At 36.6% G+C, this 20,729-nt stretch overlaps 1 long non-coding RNA gene across 1 annotated transcript in view; it reads right to left on the reverse strand.

Annotated features, from left to right (window-relative positions):
- LOC110255178 overlaps window positions 1–20,729 on the reverse strand; it is a 103,872-nt gene that overhangs the window by 66,370 nt on the left and 16,773 nt on the right. The window contains exon 2 of the long non-coding RNA XR_002338059.1: window positions 19,537–19,594. This is a non-coding gene — a long non-coding RNA (uncharacterized LOC110255178). The remainder of the gene's footprint in view (window positions 1–19,536; window positions 19,595–20,729) is intronic.

The raw sequence follows: 20,729 nt of genomic DNA on the forward strand, positions 1-20,729 counted from the left end.
AAATAAACCAATGGGACCTTAATCAAACGGACAAGATTTTGCACAGCAAAGGAAACCAAGAAGAAAACAAAAAGACAACTTACAGAATGGGAGAAAATAGTTTCAAACGATGCAACTGACAAGGGCTTAATCTCTAGAATATATACGCAACTTACACAACTCAACAGCAAAAAAGCCAATCACCCAATGGAAAAAAATGGGCAAAAGACTGAATAGACATTTCTCCAAGGAAGATATACAGATGGCCAACAAACACAGGAAAAAATGCTCAACATCGCTGATTATTAGAGAAATGCAAATCAAAACTACCATGAGATACCACCTCACACCAATCAGAATGGCCATCATTAATATGTCCACAAATAACAAGTGCTGGAGGGGGTGTGGAGAAAAGGGAACCCTCTTGCACTGTTGGTGGGAATGTAAACTGGCACAGCCGCTATGGAGAACAGTTTGGAGATACCTAGAAACCTATACATCAAACTTCCATATGACCTCGCAATCCCACTCTTGGGCATATATCCAGACAAAACTCTACTTAAAAAGAGACACATGCACCCGCATGTTCATCGCAGCACTATTCACAATAGCCAGGACATGGAAACAACCTAAATGTCCATCGACAGATGATTGGATTCAGAAAAAGTGGTATATATACACAATGGAATACTACTCAGCCACAAGAAAGAATGACATAATGCCATTTGCAGCAACATGGATGGAACCAGAGAATCTCATCCTGAGTGAAATGAGCCAGAAAGACAAAGACAAATACCATATGATATCACTTATAACTGGAATCTAATATCCAGCACAAATGAACACCTCCTCAGAAAAGAAAATCATGGACTTGGAGAAGAGACTTGTGGTTGCCTGATGGGAGGGGGAGGGAGTGGGAGGGATCGGGAGCTTGGGCTTATCAGACACAACCTAGAATAGATTTACAAGGAGATCCTGCTGAATAGCATTGAGAACTATGTCTAGATACTCATGTTGCAACAGAAGAAAGGGTGGGGGAAAAACTGTAATTGTAATGTATACATGTAAGGATAACCTGACCCCCTTGCTGTACAGTGGGAAAATAAAAAAAAATATTAAAAAAAATTTTTTTTAATTTTTAATTTTTTATCTTTTTGTCCACTCTGAAGCATACGGAGTTCCTGGGCCAGGGATCAGATCTGAGATACTGTTACAACATGCACAGCATCTGTGGCAATTCCAGATCCTTTAACCCACTATGCCAGTTCAGGAATTGAACTTACATTGTAGTGTTTCAGAGATGCCTCTAGCCCCATTTTGCCACAGCAGAAACTCCTTGTTCAAGATTTTAGCAGGAAGGTTTTCAGCTTTTCTCCATTGAGTATTATACTGGCCGTGGGTTTATCATAAATGCTTTTATTATGTTGAGATACACTTCCTCTATACTTACTTTAGTAAGAGTTTTTACCATGCATGGATTTGAATTTTGTCAAATGCTTTCTACATCTATTGAAATGATCAAGTGGCTTTTGACTTTTCTTTTGTTAATGTGGTGTGTTACAATGATTGATTTGCATATTGATTAACCAGAGTTTAAAAATTTTTTTGTTAATTTGTAGTAATCCTTTATATATTTTGGATGCTATCCCTTTGATATATATGCCATGTTTTTTTGTTTTCTTCTTTTTTTTGTTTTGTTTTCTTTGTTTGTTTTTGTCTTTTTTTTTTTTTTTTTTTGGATTACCTCTGACTTTATTGTGAATAAAAGAGTCCTTGATTATCTCAAGAAATCTGTCTCCAGGAGAACATTAAGATATAATTCTATCTGCAAAATAAATCAATTTCTATTAGGTTAACAGGTGTAGTTTCACAAGAGAAAAAAATAATATTCCTTGGTTAGAGCCACTCTGATGACATTTATTGGCTGATAAATGGGTGATGAAATTCACTATATAAATTTCTTTTATATTTTATTTTATTTTATTTTATTATTTTATTTTATTTTATTTTATTTTTTTCCCGCTGTACAGCATGGGGATCAAGTTACTCTTACATGTATACATTTTTTTTCCACCCTTGTTCTGTTGCAATATGAGTATCTAGACATAGTTCTCATTGCTATTCAGCAGGATCTCCTTGTAAATCTATTCTAAGTTGTGTCTGATAAGCCCAAGCTCCCGATCCCTCCCACTCCCTCCCCCTCCCATCAGGCAGCCACAAGTCTCTTCTCCAAGTCCATGATTTTCTTTTCTGAGGAGGTGTTCATTTGTGCTGGATATTAGATTCCAGTTATAAGTGATATCATATGGTATTTGTCTTTGTCTTTCTGGCTCATTTCACTCAGGATGAGATTCTCTGGTTCCATCCATGTTGCTGCAAATGGCATTATGTCATTCTTTCTTGTGGCTGAGTAGTATTCCATTGTGTATATATACCACTTTTTCTGAATCCAATCATCTGTCGATGGACATTTAGGTTGTTTCCATGTCCTGGCTATTGTGAATAGTGCTGCGATGAACATGCGGGTGCATGTGTCTCTTTTTAAGTAGAGTTTTGTCTGGATATATGCCCAAGAGTGGGATTGCGAGGTCATATGGAAGTTTGATGTATAGGTTTCTAGGTATCTCCAAACTGTTCTCCATAGCGGCTGTGCCAGTTTACATTCCCACCAACAGTGCAAGAGGGTTCCCTTTTCTCCACACCCCCTCCAGCACTTGTTATTTGTGGACATATTAATGATGGCCATTCTGATTGGTGTGAGGTGGTATCTCATGGTAGTTTTGATTTGCATTTCTCTAATAATCAGCGATGTTGAGCATTTTTTCCTGTGTTTGTTGGCCATCTGTATATCTTCCTTGGAGAAATGTCTATTCAGTCTTTTGCCCATTTTTTTCCATTGGGTGATTGGCTTTTTTGCTGTTGAGTTGTGTAAGTTGCGTATATATTCTAGAGATTAAGCCCTTGTCAGTTGCATCGTTTGAAACTATTTTCTCCCATTCTGTAAGTTGTCTTTTTGTTTTCTTTTGGGTTTCCTTTGCTGTGCAAAATCTTGTCCGTTTGATTAAGGTCCCATTGGTTTATTTTTGCTCTTATTTCTGTTGCTTTGGGAGACTGACCTGAGAAAATATTCATGATGTTGATGTCAGAGAGTGTTTTGCCTATGTTTTCTTCTAGGAGTTTGATGGTGTCCTGTCGTATATTGAAGTCTTTCAGCCATTTGGAGTTTATTTTTGTGCATGGTGTGAGGGTGTGTTCTAGTTTCATTGCTTTGCATGCTGCTGTCCAGGTTTCCCAGCAATGCTTGCTGAATAGACTTTCTTTTTCCCATTTTATGTTCTTGCCTCCCTTGTCAAAGATTAATTGACCAAAGGTGTCAGGGTTTATTTCCGGATTCTCTATTCTGTTCCATTGGTCTGTCTGTCTGTTTTGGTACCAGTACCACACTGTTTTGATGACTGTGGCTTTGTAATATTGCTTGAAGTCTTGGAGAGTTATGCCTCCTGGAACAAAACAGACAGGTACTGGTACCAAAAAATTTTTAAAGTTAAAAATAAAATCTGGTACAAGACAAGGAAGGCCACTCTTACCACTTTTATTCAACACCGTATTGCAAGTCCAAGCCATAGCAATCAGAAAAACAAAAGAAATAAAAGGTATCCAAATTGGAAGAGATGTAAAACTGTCTCTCTATGAAGATGACATGATACTATATATAGAAAACCATAAGGACTCCACAAAAAAACTACTCAAACTGATCAATGATTTCAGCAAAGTAGCAGATACAAGATTAACATTGAGATATTGGTAGCATTTCTCTATACTAACAATGAAATATTAGAAAGGGAATATAAAAATTACCTTTTAAAATTGAAACCCCCAAAAAGTAAATACCTAGGAATAAACATGACCAAGGAGGTGAAAGACTTACACAATGAGAACTACAAAACATTAAGGGAATTAAAGAAATTCAAATAAATGGAAAGATACCCCATGTTCCTGGACTGAAACAATTACTATTGTTAAAATGACCATACTACCCAAAGCAAGCTACAGATTTAATACAATCTCTATCAAAAGAGACATTTTTCACAGAACTGGAATAATCCAACTCTTTATATGGAAACATAAAGGACCAAGAATTGCTAGAGAAATTTTGAGGGAAAAAACAAAAAGCAGGAGGCATAATTCTCCCAGACTTCAGACAATATTACAAAGCTACAGTAGTCAAAACAGTGAGGTACCAGTACAAAAATAGATATACAGACCAATGGAACAGAATAGAGAACACAGAAATAAACACCTATGGTCAATTAAACTTCAACAAAGGAGGAAGGAATATAAAATAGGAAAAAGACAGTCTCTTCTGTAAGTGGTGCTACAAAAACTGGATAGCTGTATGTAAATCAGTGAAACTACAATGCAACCTCACACTATGCACAAAAATAAATTCACAATGGCTTAAAGACTTAAACATAAGACATGACACCATAAAACATCTAGAAGAGAATATGGGAAAAACACTCTCAGACATCAACTGTACAAATGGTCTCTTAGGTCAGTTTCCCAAGGCAACAGAAATAAAAACAAACAAACAAACAAACAAATGGTACCTAATCAAACTTACAAGTTTTGGAACAGAAACAGAAACCATTAAAAAATGAAAAGATGAGTTCCCATCGTAGCACAGCGGAAATGAGTCCAACTAGGAACCATGAGGTTGAGGGTTCGATCCCTGGCCTCGTTCAGTGGGTTATGGATCCAGTGTTGCTCTGAGCTGTGTCATAGGTCACAGAAATGACTCGGATCCCGAGTTGCTGTGGCTTTGGTGTAGGCCAGCAGCTGTAGCTCCAATTAGACCCCTGGCCTGGGAACCTCCATTCTATGGTGTGGCCCTAAAAAGACAAACTACAAAAAAATTAATTAATTGATTAATTTTAAAAATGAAAAGAGAACCTACAAACTGGAAGAAAATAGGTGCAAAAGATGCAACAGACAAGGGCTTAATCTCCAAAATATACAAAAAACTCACACAACTCAACAATCAAAAAACAAACAACCCAACTGAAAAATGGGCAGAAGACCTAAACAGACATTTCTCCAAAAAAGACATACAGATAGCCAGTAGGCACATGGAAATATGCTCAATATCTTGAATTATTAGAGAAATATAAATCAAAACTGCAATGAGTTATCACCTCACACAAGTCAGAATGGCCATCTTTAACAAGTCTACAAATCACAAATGGGGGAGAGGGTGTTGAAAAAGGGAAACCTCCTACACTTGTGGTGGGAATGTAAATTAGTACAACCACTATGGAAGATTTTCCATGTATGGAGGTTCCTTAGAAAACTAAATATAGAATTATGATCCAGCAATCCCACTCCTGGACATATATATGAACAAAACTACAATTCAAAAAGATACATGCACCTGTATGTTCATAGAGGCTCTATTCACAACAGCCAAGATATGGAAACCTATGTGTTCATTGACAGACGAATGCATTAAGATGTGGTACATATATACAACAGAATACTACCCAGCCATCATAAACAAGAACAAAATAAAGCCATGTGCAGCAACATAAGTGCAACTAGAGATTCACATGCCTAGAGAAGTCAGTAAAGAAGAGAAAGACAAATTTCATATGATATCACCTATGTGTGAAATTTAAAATATGGGACAAATGAACCTATCTACAAAAAAGAAACAGACTCACAGAGATCAGACTTGTGCTTGCCAAGTGGGGGTGGGAGTGAGGAAGTCCACTGGACTGGGTGTTTGGGGTTAGTAGATACAAACTATTCTATTTAGACCAATGAGGTCCTATTTTATAGTACAGGGAACTATATCCAATCTCTTGGGATAGAACATGATGGAAGATAGTATGAGAAAAACAATGTATACGTGTGTGTGTGTGTGTGTGTGTGTGTGTGTGTGTGTGTGTGACTGGGTCACTTCGCTGTGCAGCAGAAATTGGCCCAACATTGTAAACCAACTATACTTTAATAAATGTATATATAGGAGTTCCCATCCTGGCTCAGCAGAAACAAATATGACTAGGAACCATGAGGTTGCGGATTTGATCCCTGGCCTTGCTCAGTGGGTTAAGGATCTGGCGTTGCCGTGAGCTGTGGTGTAAGCCAGCAGATACAGATCCAATTAGACTCCTAGCCTGGGAACTTCCCTATGCCATGAGTGCTTCCTTAAAAAGACAAAAAGACAAAATAAATGAATACCTATATAAAATAAAATCGGAACATGAAAAAAATGCAACAGATGGATTTTTTAAATGAGTAAACTCCATGAACATGATACACAAAAGATGATATACAAATAATCAGTAAACACATGAAATGGTGCTCATTATGTTTAGCCATCAGGCAAATGCCAATTAAAAAGAAGATATAAAAGAATATTACAAATGTTTCACTTCCTAAAGCACTGTAAGTTTGAAAGATATTTTATCAGTGTCAATAAAGCGAATGAAAATACTAAGAAAAATCTATCATCTTTTTCAATGAAAGTTTTGCACAGATATATGCCCAGGAATGGGATTGCTGGATCATATGATAGGTCTATACTTACTTTTCTGAGGTACTTCCATACCATTTTCCATAGAGGTTGTACCAATTTACATTCCCACCAACAGTGTAGGAGGATTCCCTTTTCCCCACATCCTCTCCAGCATTTGTTATTTGTAGATTTACTAATGATGGCCATTCTGACCATTGTGAAGTAGTACTTCAGTGTAGTTTTGATTTTCATTTCTCTAATAACTCAAAATATTGAGCATATTTCCATGTGCCTACTGGCCATGTGTATGTCTTCTTTGGAGAAATGTCTCTTATTCATTTATCCCTTTGTTCACTGCAGCACTATTCACAAGAGCCAAGACATGGAAACAACTTAAATGTCCACTGACAGATGAACGGATTAAGAAGATGTGGTATATATACACAATGAAATACCATTCAGCCATAAAACGGAACAAAATAATGCCAGTTGCAGCAACATGGATGGAACTAGAGACTTAACACTAAGTGCAGTAAGTCAGAAAAGAGAAAGACAAATGCCACATTATATCACTTATATATGGAATCTAATATATGGCACAAATGAATCTATCTACAGAAAACAAACTCATGGCCCTGGAGAACAGACCTGTGGTTGCCAAGGGGGAAGGGGAGGGAGTGGGATGGACTGGGATTTGGGAGCTAGTAGATGCAAACTATAGCATTTGGAATGGATAACTAATGAGATCCTGCTGTATAGCATGGGGAACTATATCCGATCACTTGTGATGAAACATGATGGAGGATAATGTGAGGAAAAGAATGTATGTGTATACACACACACATATGTATAAATGTATATACATATACACCCATATGTGTGTGTATGACTGGGTCACTTTACTGTACAGTAGAAAGTGACAGAACATTGTAAAGTAATTATAATTTAAAAATTTTTAAAGAAAAATCCATCATAATGCTATTATAACATAGTAAGACAATATATGTTTATAACACTATGTACTATTGATAAAAATCATCAAGTATTTTTAGACAAAAAATACTTACATGAAACTTGAAAAAAAATTGCTATGGGTATACCACTACAATCCAGATTTAGGTTTTCACTTGCTGTAAAAACATGTCTGTTATAAATGTTCTCAAGCCATGGCCTAGGAAACCCTGGGCTTCCTTGAGACAATTACAGGGGGGTTGCTAGGTTAAAATTATTTCCATAATAATGCCCAGATATCACTTGCCTTTGTGACTATCATTCTCTCATTTCCATAAAACAGGTACCCCTTCCAACTGCATATATTTAAATAATTATGTATATATATCTTATAGAAGCATATCCTTGACAAATATTAAATGATATACACTAGGTTGCTAATAACATATATCAGGTTCCTATCTGGTAGGTAAGTGGGGAGGTAGAAAGAGGAGGTAGAAGAAAGCTAGCAGAAACAAAATATACCTTGAAATATGTATATGATTTCATTTGTACATTTAGATAAAATTGTGGAGAAAGAAAAATACAAAAGCTTTTAAAAAATAAAAAAGACAAACAAAACCAAAGTTTAAAAATTATTTGACCTACAGGTTACCAAACTTTTTCGGCTCATGGTAACCTTAGCCATCTTTCATGACATCTCTAAGAAAAGAGAAATACCTAAGAGTTCTGTTACATCCAAACAACTTAACTATGTTCCAACCACTTGTTAGCCATTTGGAAGGTTAATTCACATAACCTGCAAAAAAAATTATTTTATTCTTAACAACAGTTATTTAAATGGGATATGTGTACCTACCGGTCACTACATACTCCTCAGACCCTAGAATCAGATTGAAAACTGTCATTCTCATTTCCTGTCACACATTGTTACTGGTACTTGTTTTATATTACAGTAATCACCAAAACCCAACTTCACAAAGATATGACCTAATCAAAAGGAATGTAGCATGATCTAAGGTTGAAATTGAACTATTTCAGAGCTAATAATGATGTGGAATATCACTGTGTTTCTCTTGAATATCTAAAATATTCTGCAGTATCCCCTGTGATCTGCCTCACCCCCAGGTGCCTCTATGCATTTTGGTAACAAGAGATTTAAAGCGTGGAGTGCTCTTCCCTGTCACCTTGGTTAGTTCTGCATTAGGCAATTGTTTGTGGTTAGAAAATTCTGTTATTATCAACTAAGCAGAGCTTAAAGTAAATTAGCAAATCATCCAATATGGAGAAATAGGATATTTTTGAAGACTTTCTAATAATTCATGAATTTGGGTAATTCATACCGCTGCTCTGACACACATTTTCTCTTCTACTCATCTTCTGAGCTCCCTTTCCCAGCTCCACAGAGGCATGAAAAATTTAAAGATAATTCTATGTAAAAGCAAAATAATGACCCCTGAAGTTCAGGTAACTGCTATCTTCAGTACAGGTCTATGAACATTTAGAACTACTTGACCAGAAAACACCTAGGAAGTTGAGCTTACATACAAAGATAAAACCAAGCTCTTAACTGCTTCATCATTGATACATAAATGCCAGTTTCCTAATCACAGCAAATATATCTAAGCAAATAGTCCTGACTAGTGGAAAAGCTATGCATGGGCAGAATTTCCCTCTTGGCATAGCACAAAAATATCATCAGCTTCAGGCAAAGAATTAAGAAGCAGAAATTATTGTTCTGTACATCTCTGCTTAAAAAGTAAATACTCCGGGGAGTTCCCGTCGTGGTGCAGTGGTTAACGAATCCGACTAGGAACCATGAGGTTGCGGGTTCGGTCCCTGCCCTTGCTCAGTGGGTTGACGATCCGGCGTTGCCGTGAGCTGTGGTGTAGGTTGCAGACGCCAGCTCGGATCCCATGTTGCTGTGGCTCTGGCGTAGGCCAGTGGCTATAGCTCCGATTCGACCCCTAGCCCAGGAACCTCCATATGCCGTGGGAGCGGCCCAAAGAAATAGCAAAAAAAAAAAAAACAGTAAATACTCCGAAGCTTTTAGGAAGGATTCTGAAAGAATTACAGTTGACCCTTGAGCAATGCAGGTGGTAAGGGTGCTGACTCCTTTCTCCACCTAGTTGAAAATCCATATAAAACAACAGACTCACACTCATGGAGTCAAACAACCCCAGTAGAATCAGGTAGTACTGTAGTACATATTTACTGGGGAAAAAAATCTGTGGAGGAGTGCAACTGCACAGTTCAAACCCATGTTGTTCATGTGTTAACTGTACTACGTTTGGCCTCTATCCCTGAAGAGTTAGCTATTCCTATAGGGTTAGCATCTATTTAATCCTTCTAACCTGGTTTTGTGTTGCAATATAATCATCTCATTCAAAAACTAGAAGTTAGGCACCCCTCTTATTTGTAAAAAAAAAAAAAAATTCACATACCAAGGACAATGGATTTAGAACTTTTCTATTTCATGCCAATAGACATGACAGAAAAGCAGGAGTTGCAACGCTCATATCAGACAAAATAGACTTTAAAACAAAAGACATAAAGAAAGACAAAGAAGGACACTATTTAATGATTAAGGGATCCATCCAAGGAGAGGATGTTACTATCATCAACATATATGCCCCAAACATAGGAGCACCCAGATACATACAACAAATATTAACAGACATAAAGGGAGATATTGATGAGAATACAATCATAGTAGGAGACCTAAATACCCCCCTCACATCAATGGACAGATCCTCTAGACAGAAAACCAATAAAGCAACAGAGATCCTAAAGGAAACAATAGAAAAGTTAGACTTAATTGATATCTTCAGGACACTACATCCAAAAAAATCAGAATACACATTCTTCTCAAATGCTCATGGAACATTCTCAAGAATCGACCACATATTGGGACATAAAGCGAATCTCAATAAATTTAGGAGCATAGAAATTATCTCAAGTATCTTCTCTGACCACAATGCCATGAAATTAGAAATCAACCATGGGAAAAGGAAAGAGAAAAAACCTACTCCATGGAGACTAAACAACATGCTACTAAAAAACCAATGGGTCAATGAGGAAATCAAGAAGGAAATTAAAAACTATCTTGAAACAAATGATAATGAAGACACAACCTCTCAAAATCTATGGGATGCTGCGAAAGCAGTGCTCAGAGGGAAATTTATAGCAATCCAGGCCTTTCTCAAAAAAGAAGAAAGATCCCAAATTGACAACTTAACCCTCCACCTAAATGAATTAGAAAAAGAAGAACAAAGAAGTCCTAAAGTCAGCAGAAGGAAGGAAATTGTAAAGATCAAAGAAGAAATCAATAAAATAGAGACTCAAAAAACAATAGAGAAAATTAATAAAACCAAGAGCTGGTTCTTTGAAAAGGTGAACAAAATTGATAAACCCCTGGCCAGACTCACTAAAAAGAGGAGAGAAAGAACCCAAATCACCAAAATTATAAATGAAAAAGGAGAAATCACAACGGATACAGCAGAAATACAAAAAACCATAAGAGAATACTATGAACAACTATATGGCAATAAGTTTGACAATCTGGAAGAAATGGACAATTTTCTAGAATCTTACAGCCTGCCAAAACTGAATCAAGCAGAAACAGACCAACTGAACAGACCAATCACTAGAAATGAAATTGAAGAGGTCATAAAATCACTCCCTACAAATAAAAGCCCAGGACCAGATGGCTTCACAGGTGAATTCTATCAAACATATAAAGAGGAATTGGTGCCCATCCTCCTTAAACTCTTTCAAAAGGTTGAAGAAGAAGGAATACTCCCAAAGACATTCTATGAGGCCACCATCACCCTCATTCCAAAACCAGGCAGAGATACCACCAAAAAAGAAAACTATCGCCCAATATCATTGATGAATATAGATGCAAAACTTCTCAACAAAATCTTAGCCAACCGAATCCAACAACATATCAAAAAAATTATACACCATGACCAGGTTGGGTTCATCCCAGGTTCACAAGGATGGTTCAACATACGCAAATCAATCAACATCATACACCACATTAACAAAAAAAAGGTCAAAAATCATATGATCATCTCAATAGATGCAGAAAAAGCATTTGACAAAGTTCAACATCCATTCATGATCAAGACCCTCGCCAAAGTGGGTATAGAGGGAACATTCCTGAATATAATCAAAGCCATTTATGATAAACCCACAGCAAATATAATCCTCAATGGGGAAAAACTGAAAGCCTTCTCACTCAAATCTGGAACAAGACAGGGATGCCCACTCTCACCACTGCTCTTCAACATAGTTTTGGAAGTCTTAGCCACAGCAATTAGACAAACAAAAGAAATCAAAGGCATCCATATAGGAAGAGAAGAGATCAAACTGTCACTGTATGCAGATGACATGATTCTATACCTAGAAAACCCTAAGGACTCAACCCCAAAACTCCTTGAACTGATTAATAAATTCAGCAAAGTGGCAGGATATAAGATTAACATTCAGAAGTCAGTTGCATTTCTGTATACCAGCAATGAAGCATTAGAAAAGGAATACAAAAATACGATACCTTTTAAAATTGTACCTCACAAAATCAAATACCTCGGAATACACCTAACCAAAGAGGTAAAGGACCTATATGCCGAGAACTATAAAACCTTAATCAAAGAAATCAAAGAAGATGTAAAAAAATGGAAAGATATTCCATGTTCCTGGATTGGAAAAATCAATATTGTGAAAATGGCCATCCTACCCAAAGCAATCTACAGATTCAATGCAATCCCTATCAAATTACCCATGACATTTTTCACAGAACTAGAACAAACAATCCAAACATTTATATGGAACAACAAAAGACCCAGAATCGCCAAAGCAATCCTGAGAAACAAAAACCAAGCAGGAGGCATAACTCTCCCAGACTTCAAGAAATACTACAAAGCCACAGTCATCAAAACAGTGTGGTACTGGTATCAAAACAGACAGACAGACCAATGGAACAGAATAGAGAATGCAGAAATAAAGCCTGACACCTATGGTCAATTAATCTTTGACAAGGGAGGCAAGAACATAAAATGGGAAAAAGAAAGTCTATTCAGCAAGCATTGCTGGGAAACCTGGACAGCTGTATGCAAAGCAATGAAACTAGAACACACCCTCACACCATGCACAAAAATAAACTCCAAATGGCTGAAAGACTTAAATATACGACAGGACACCATCAAACTCCTAGAAGAAAACATAGGCAAAACACTCTCTGACATCAACATCATGAATATTTTCTCAGGTCAGTCTCCCAAAGCAATAGAAACTAGAGCAAAAATAAACCCATGGGACCTCATCAAACTGAAAAGCTTTTGCACAGCAAAGGAAACCCAAAAGAAAACAAAAAGACAACTTACAGAATGGGAGAAAATAGTTTCAAATGATGCAACTGACAAGGGCTTAATCTCTAGAATATACAAGCAACTTATACAACTCAACAGCAAAAAAACCAATCAATCAATGGAAAAATGGGCAAAAGACCTGAATAGACATTTCTCCAAAGAAGATATACAGATGGCCAACAAACACATGAAAAAATGCTCAACATCGCTGATTATAAGAGAAATGCAAATCAAAACTACCATGAGATACCACCTCACACCAGTCAGAATGGCCATCATTAATAAATCCACAAATAACAAGTGCTGGAGGGGCTGTGGAGAAAAGGGAACCCTCCTGCACTGTTGGTGGGAATGTAAACTGGTACAGCCACTATGGAGAACAGTTTGGAGATACCTTAGAAATCTATACATAGAACTTCCATATGACCCTGCAATCCCACTCTTGGGCATCTATCCGGACAAAGCTCTACTTAAAAGAGACACATGCACCCGCATGTTCATTGCAGCACTATTCACAATAGCCAGGACATGGAAACAATCCAAATGTCCATCGACAGAGGATTGGATTCGGAAGATGTGGTATATATACACGATGGAATACTACTCAGCCATAAAAAAGGATGACATCATGCCATTTGCAGCAACATGGATGGAACTAGAGAATCTCATCCTGAGTGAAATGAGCCAGAAAGACAAAGACAAATACCATATGACATCACTTATAACTGGAATCTAATATCCAGCACAAATGAACATCTCCTCAGAAAAGAAAATCAATCATGGACTTGGAGAAGAGACTTGTGGTTGCCTGATGGGAGGGGGAGGGAGTGGGAGGGATCGGGAGCTTGGGCTTATCAGTCACAACGTAGAATAGATTTACAAGGAGATCCCGCTGAATAGCATTGAGAACTATGTCTAGATACTCATGTTGCAACAGAAGAAATGGTGGGGGAAAAACTGTAATTGTAATGTATACATGTAAGGATAACCTGACCCCCTTGCTGTACAGTGGGAAAATAAAATTTAATAAAAAAAAAAAAAAAAAAAAAAAAAGAACTTTTCAAATCTCCCATTACTTTACTCCTTTCTTACTTACTATTTATATATTAGAATTAAAAAGGGCCTCAGGTACATAGAGTGTTTTTGTTCTTTTTGCTAGTGCTATCCCATCATTCACTGCTATTCAGCTCTGTAGCAGAAAAAGTACATAATTTTCTCCTGGTGGGCTATAATAACATCACATTCAGAGTGAGGGCTATTTGAACCTTATCCCAGTGAAGCCAGAACTGAAGTAGATTAAAAACAGTAACTGGGAGCTGAGATGGAGATGGAGGAAAAAAACAGAGATATAAAGGAAGCCTGTGAAACTCAAGACTGGAGGTGAAAGATCAGCTGGAGGCCAGGGCACTCGTACTAGAGGAGTGGGGTCAGGAACCTGCAGCTTAAAAACTTAAAACGCAGTTTTCATTTCCCAAAACATGTCCCATATTTCCTGCCTAATTAAATCTTCAGGCTTCTCCTATGAAACAGGAAATGCTCCATGAGAAGAGGGACCATATTAGACCACGTTGGTGTACCTTGGTCCTTCACAGACAATGTGTTGAGGGAATGCTCCCGCATTACTGACCCAACGTTTAGAAACTTAAAATAGGAGTTCCCATTGTGGCACAGTGAAAACGAATCCGACTAGGAACCATGAGGTTGCAGGTTCAATCCCTGGCCTTGCTCAGTGGGTTAAGGATCCAGAGTTGTAGTGAGCTGTGGTGTAGGTTGCAGATGTGGCTCAGATCTGGCATTGCTATGGCTGTGGCATAGGCCTGCAGCTGTAGCACTGATTAGCCCCCTATCCTGGGAACCTCCATATGCCAAAGGTTTGGCCCTAAAAAAGATAAAATACAAAAAATACTAGAGAGAGAGAGTGAGAGAAACTTAAAATAAAACTAGAAGGAACCTTAGAGACAGGGCTTAAGCCCTTGCCTTCAAGCAAGTATATGTCTTAAATATCCCTCATCTTGAAGATTTTCTGCAAAGCACTACCCTCCACATACATCTACCCTCCAACAACCATTCCAGAACTTCCTGTGCTATTTAGACTGGAACCATCATCTCTCTTAACTAAAACCCATTTTCTTTGGTGCCATTGTCCATAGAAGGTAGATGTCCAGTTGTAAAGTTTCTAGCTAAAATACAATATATATTTAAAATATTTTTACCTAGTAAAGATAGGTAGGGAAGGAAACAAGCATGATCTGTGTGGTAATACACTAGAATTAGAGATAGTAGAATGAATTCATGTTTAGCTTAATACAGATACAGATGGTCACATGTAGAAACATTTCTGTATACATCTATGTAGAAATACATAGAAACATATACACATACACATATATACACATATATATTCTCCTCCTCTGTCATCTGAAAGGGCCTAAAATCAACAACACTCCAGTAACAAGAAGTATACCTCATGCCCATATTGATTTTAATACCATTCTCTAGTAGAAAATATGAATACAATATGGATTTTAGTTCATATTAGTTCATTAGCTGTAAAAAATGTACCTTACTATTAGTAAGTGTAAAGTGTTAATAATATGGTAAGCTGGATGCGGGGTTTATGGGAACTCTGTGCCATCTTCACATATTTTTCTGTAAACCTTTAACTGCTCTAACCACTAAAATTTATTAAAAACAATAAAACACAAAATGTTAAATTTAATTTAATTGTATAGCACCTAGTACAATGGCCAGCACATAAGTACTCAATGAATGTGCTGAATGGCTAAATGAACAAATACTAAAAATAAATATTTCTTATTATAAATGATTCTAACACCAAATAAATTGTGTTGTCAATATAATCTATGTTATAAATGATTCCAGCATCAAATTAAGTGTGTTATTGAAAACACACTATAGGGAGTTCCCATGATAGCACAGCAAGTTCAGGATCCAGCATTACCACTGGGGCCACAACTGTGCTGCGCATTAGATACCTGGTCCCAGAATTTCCACATGCCTGGGCATGGCAAAAATATATATAATTGATTAAGTTGTATTTTTGCAACTATTGGCGGATCCAAATATAATGAGACCCAGATACAACCATAATATGCAAATCACACCTGTCATAATGACTAGCATATTTAGCCATTCAAACCTGGAGAATATGTTTAAATTGATTTTTGTTTTTTAATCTCACTGAAAGTTAGAAATACCCAATTTGTAGCACTCAGACAAATAAAACCAAGTTTGATACCCTTGCATAGTATTTTATTTGTCAAATTTAGTCATCTTAGAACTCCATACTTACTCAAGTTATAGCTTGAACATGAATTTCTCTTAGATTGCATATAAATGTGAATCTAAACACACCATGGCTTAAGAAAGCATTTCTCTGAAACTCCTCATCAAAATTCCTATAAGTATTTTCAAACTCTTATTTTCAACAGAGTAAAACTTCTTATCCATTTTAAGTAAAATGAGTATTTCATCATTCGCATTTAAATGGAGACAAGGATAGTGTTATCCTACCATCTTGTGGACCACTAAGGTATTACAGCTTCAGAGAGAAAGGCACATTTTTAGAATGAGTAGAAAATACTGAATAGTGGTTACTCATGCCTTCCCATCCCCTCTAGCTCTTTTGCCCCGAATTCCACATCTTCAAATCTTACCCATTCCTCAAAATGCAGTTTAAGTGTCCCCACAATATTCCATGAGATATTTTGTTTATCACCAAATAACAGACTATCTATAAGAAATTTACTTTAGCTATTACTTCTTTCATATCTTTGACCCACTTCTGACTTAAAATTTTCATTTGCCTATCTCTCACCCTTATTTGGAGACAGTGAATAAAAAACTTATGGCCTAATACAGCAACGTACTTATAGGAGGCAGCTAATAAACATTCATGTAATAAATATTTTTGTTTGTTTGGGGGGTTTTTTTGTTTGTGTATGTGTGCATCTATTTAGGGCCGCACCCACAGCATATGGAATTCCCCAGGCTAGGGGTCGAATCAGAGTTGTATCTGCCAGCCACAGCAACATGGGATCCAAGCCACATCCGTGACCTACATCGCTGCTCAGGGCGACACTGGATCCTTAACCCACTGAGAGGCTTAGCTGGGTTTGTTGCCACTGAGCCATGATGGGAACTCCATGAATAAATATTTGTTAAATGAATAAAGATGAATATGAAAGCTGTGGAGTTCATAGGGGTGTATATGAGAGAAAATTCAGAAGGCAGTTGTTCTGAAAGCAGTGTAAATTATTTTCATTTGCTTTAAACATAAAGCTGCAATTAATATTAAAATATTTTATGATATTTAGATTTTTGCTGGAAAATAGAGTAATTCATAAATAAGTAAAATGTAAGAGACTAATGAATTTTAAAATGTTTAACGAGGACAGATTTTTATAATGTTATATAGGTAAGCTTTTGGGATTGAATTTAATAATTCTAACATTTAATAATAATGTTAATAATTCTAACATATAAATGTTAATAATTCTAACATTTAAATTTTTTTAAATGTTTCCATCATAAAATCTCTAACTGCAAATTAAAATTACAGGAAAATGGCTTAATGAAACAGTATCTCCACTCTAAACTTCCAGGCCTCCCTCCTCTTATTTTCTAGCTAGTATTACACAGTCTTACATTTACTGATTTTGAGGACTTATTTTGAGGACAGGTGGACAATCACCTTTAGCAGTCTACCGAAAACAGCTCATGCCTGCTCTCATCAATAGTTTAATACTCGGAAACGTTGCCAGCCATTTGTGAAACTGTTGGTAGCTTGAAACTGGTCATGGTAGGTACATTTATACAACAGAAATCAGAAAACACCACAAATTGAGATACTTTTTTGAAAAAAATTTTAATCAACTTTAACTTCTGCACATCTCAGAAGGAAAGATGGGACAGATCTTACCTCACAGGATTGTTGTAAGGATTAAATAAAATAAATGACATAAAAGGCTTTGTCTCGTGTCTGACATATAGTGTGTGCTCACCAAATCATTCCCTACACCCCATCACAATGTCTTGCAAGTAGTAAGTCCCTCAATAAGTATCAATTGTTGAATAAAATCAAGAATTTCAATGGGGTATTTTAATGGGATACGTTAACACTAAGAGTAACCCCTGGTTAACAAAAGTACAGACCATTACCAGAAACATAAGCTCCCTACTAATAAATAATAGAGACTTTTCTTCTTTTGCCTCTTCCTGCTCTAAATCAATCAATAGATAGATTTTGTTTCTCTAAAATTTCTAGATATATTCATTTAGATTTTTAAAATTCTAGATATATATCTGGATCAATATAGATCTAGAGAACTATAGATACAGATCTTTGTTTCATTCTGCATTTCTCTGAATCTGTCTAAAGTGACTTCCTTTCTCCTTGTTCTTTTTACTTTATTTCATAGTGCAAAATGTATAATTTATGCTTCACTTTGTTCCAGAAAAGGTCTGTTGTGAATAATAGATAACCTGGTTTCATGTTTAGTGAAAAAGCTTTTTCTATTTCTCCAAGGGAAGAAAATGAAGTAACTTTTTACCATCTCTTTCATTGATCCTGTGCTCTTATTTGTTGGCCCTTGGCAGAAAATGGGTTTTTTATACTGACATTTGGGAAAAGACAAAATTAAGTTTCCAAGTACAAAGCTGAAAAACAAATTACCATGAATTCCAGACACTTTCCAAAAAGGAGGACAAGAAATGACCTTGTCCTTTAAGACTGACGTCACCCTCATGACTTGTCACCTATCTCACCACAATCCTAATACAGTGTTTCTTTAGATATAAGGCTGCTTCTAATAACTATGTTTAAAGATCTGATGTTGCTTCATTTGCTTGCAAAATAAACCAACGAACAAAAAAAAGAAAACAAATTAGTTGCAAAAACAGGCTGGAATATGATTTACTCCAGGTGGTTTGGAATGATTCCAATTATAAATTTATTCATCTAAAATATGTTTTTCATTACTTAGCTATTATTAATCAGCACAGTTTTTTTAATGGAAGGAAAAAATCAGAATCACCTTAGCATTATCTGTAATACGACCATTTGCTGTAGAATATATAAATTCTGTCCATGATCATTTCTGGCTTAAAAATACACAGGGACTGAAACAAATAGCACATCCACAAGGCAATGGTTAATCCAAGCACTTTGTTTAGTGAAATATCTACTTCAGTGTTGGTCTACATAGTACCCTTATCCAAGAACATGTAAATGACACATTTACAAGTGGGAAAGGAGGGGCTTCCTTCACAAGTGGAAATAAGATGGGTGAATCAGAAATTAAAATTCCAACTAACCACAGGCATCTATAAGATGAAACAATATACTGTATTTGATTTATCTCCTGGTCTGTTTCCAAAGGACACTGTCAAACACAATGATTCTTTTTCCCCTAGCTGTCACCACCAAGGTGGCTTTGTATTTTCCCTTTGTGTTTGAAAGTCAGGCCTCAAGCAGATGGCTGGACTCAGTGTCAGGGCAAAGTTAAATTAAGTTGTCTCACCTAAAAAGGTATTGCCAGATTTCATTAGACAGAAGTCCCAGCAACAAATACATACAAAATCTAAAGTCTAGAAAACAAAATCTGAAATTCCTGTTTAATTTACCAAGTAAAAACAAAAAACCCTCTTTGGGGGAAAACTTCAATTAATTTGCTAGGAGGTGATGAAAAGACTCACATATTTCATCTTCAGTAGAAGTGGTTTCCTGTGTCATCAACTCTGTAATTTCCAGGCTCTATAAAAAAGCAAATTACATTCAATGTTCCTCTAAGCTGAGCTTGTGGGTGAATCCCAAAACATAAAATTTCACCTTATAGTACTGAAAACCTTTACTAAAGTAAATAGTTTTTTTAAAAAACTTGACTTAAAAAAAGTGCAAATTAAAATTACACAGGAACAGCGAAATGAAAGGTGAGACTTTCCAACTGGAGAGATGAAAGCTAGAATCAGAATTAGAGAAGGAGTTCACATCATGGCTTAGTGGCCACAAACTGGATAATCCCTAGCCTCGCTCAGTGGGTTAAGGATCCAACATTGCTGTGAGCAGCGATGTAAGTTGCATTTGTGGCTCGGATCCTGCGTTACTATGGCTGTGGTTTAGGCTGGCAGCTACAGCTCTGATTCAACCCCTAGCCTAGAAACTGCCATATGGCACAGGTGAGGCCCTAAAAAGACCCTAAAAAAGGAATTATAGAAGGAAACTTGGAACTGTAAGATATGGCCAGTCATTCATTAACCATGCAGTGTATCTATAATATATAGATACACTGGAAAAGTTAGGATTAAAAAGACACTGAAAAAATACTCCTACTATGCAAAGAAAGTTTGAACTCCAATAAAAATAAACTTCTGAATAAACCTACCTAAAGAGACAATAAACTTGTATTCTGAAAACTATAAGACTCTGATGAAAGAAATCAAAGATGACACTAACAGATGGAAAGATATACCATGCTCTTAGATTGGAAAAATCAAAATGAATATATTGAATCAATATATTCAATGCTACCCAAGTCAATCTACAGATTCAATGCAATCCGTATCAAATTACCAATGACATTTTTTACAGAACTAGAACAAAATATTTTAAAATGTGTATGGAAACACAAAAGACCTTGAATAGCCAAAGCAATATCAAGAAGAAAAAACAGGAGTACCCATTGTGGCACAGCAGAAAGGAATCCAACTAGGAAGCATGAGGTTGCAGGTTCGATCCCCGGCCTCCCTCAGTGGGTTAAGGATCCGGCATTGCTGTGAGCTGTGGTGTAGGTCACAGACATGGCTTGGATCTGGTGTTGCTGTGGCTCTGGAGGAGCCAGTGGCTACAGCTCTGATTAGACCCCTAGCCTGGGAAAATCCATATGCCGCAG

Source organism: Sus scrofa, chromosome 13, assembly GCF_000003025.6.
Source record: "Sus scrofa isolate TJ Tabasco breed Duroc chromosome 13, Sscrofa11.1, whole genome shotgun sequence".
Lineage (NCBI taxonomy): Eukaryota > Metazoa > Chordata > Mammalia > Artiodactyla > Suidae > Sus > Sus scrofa.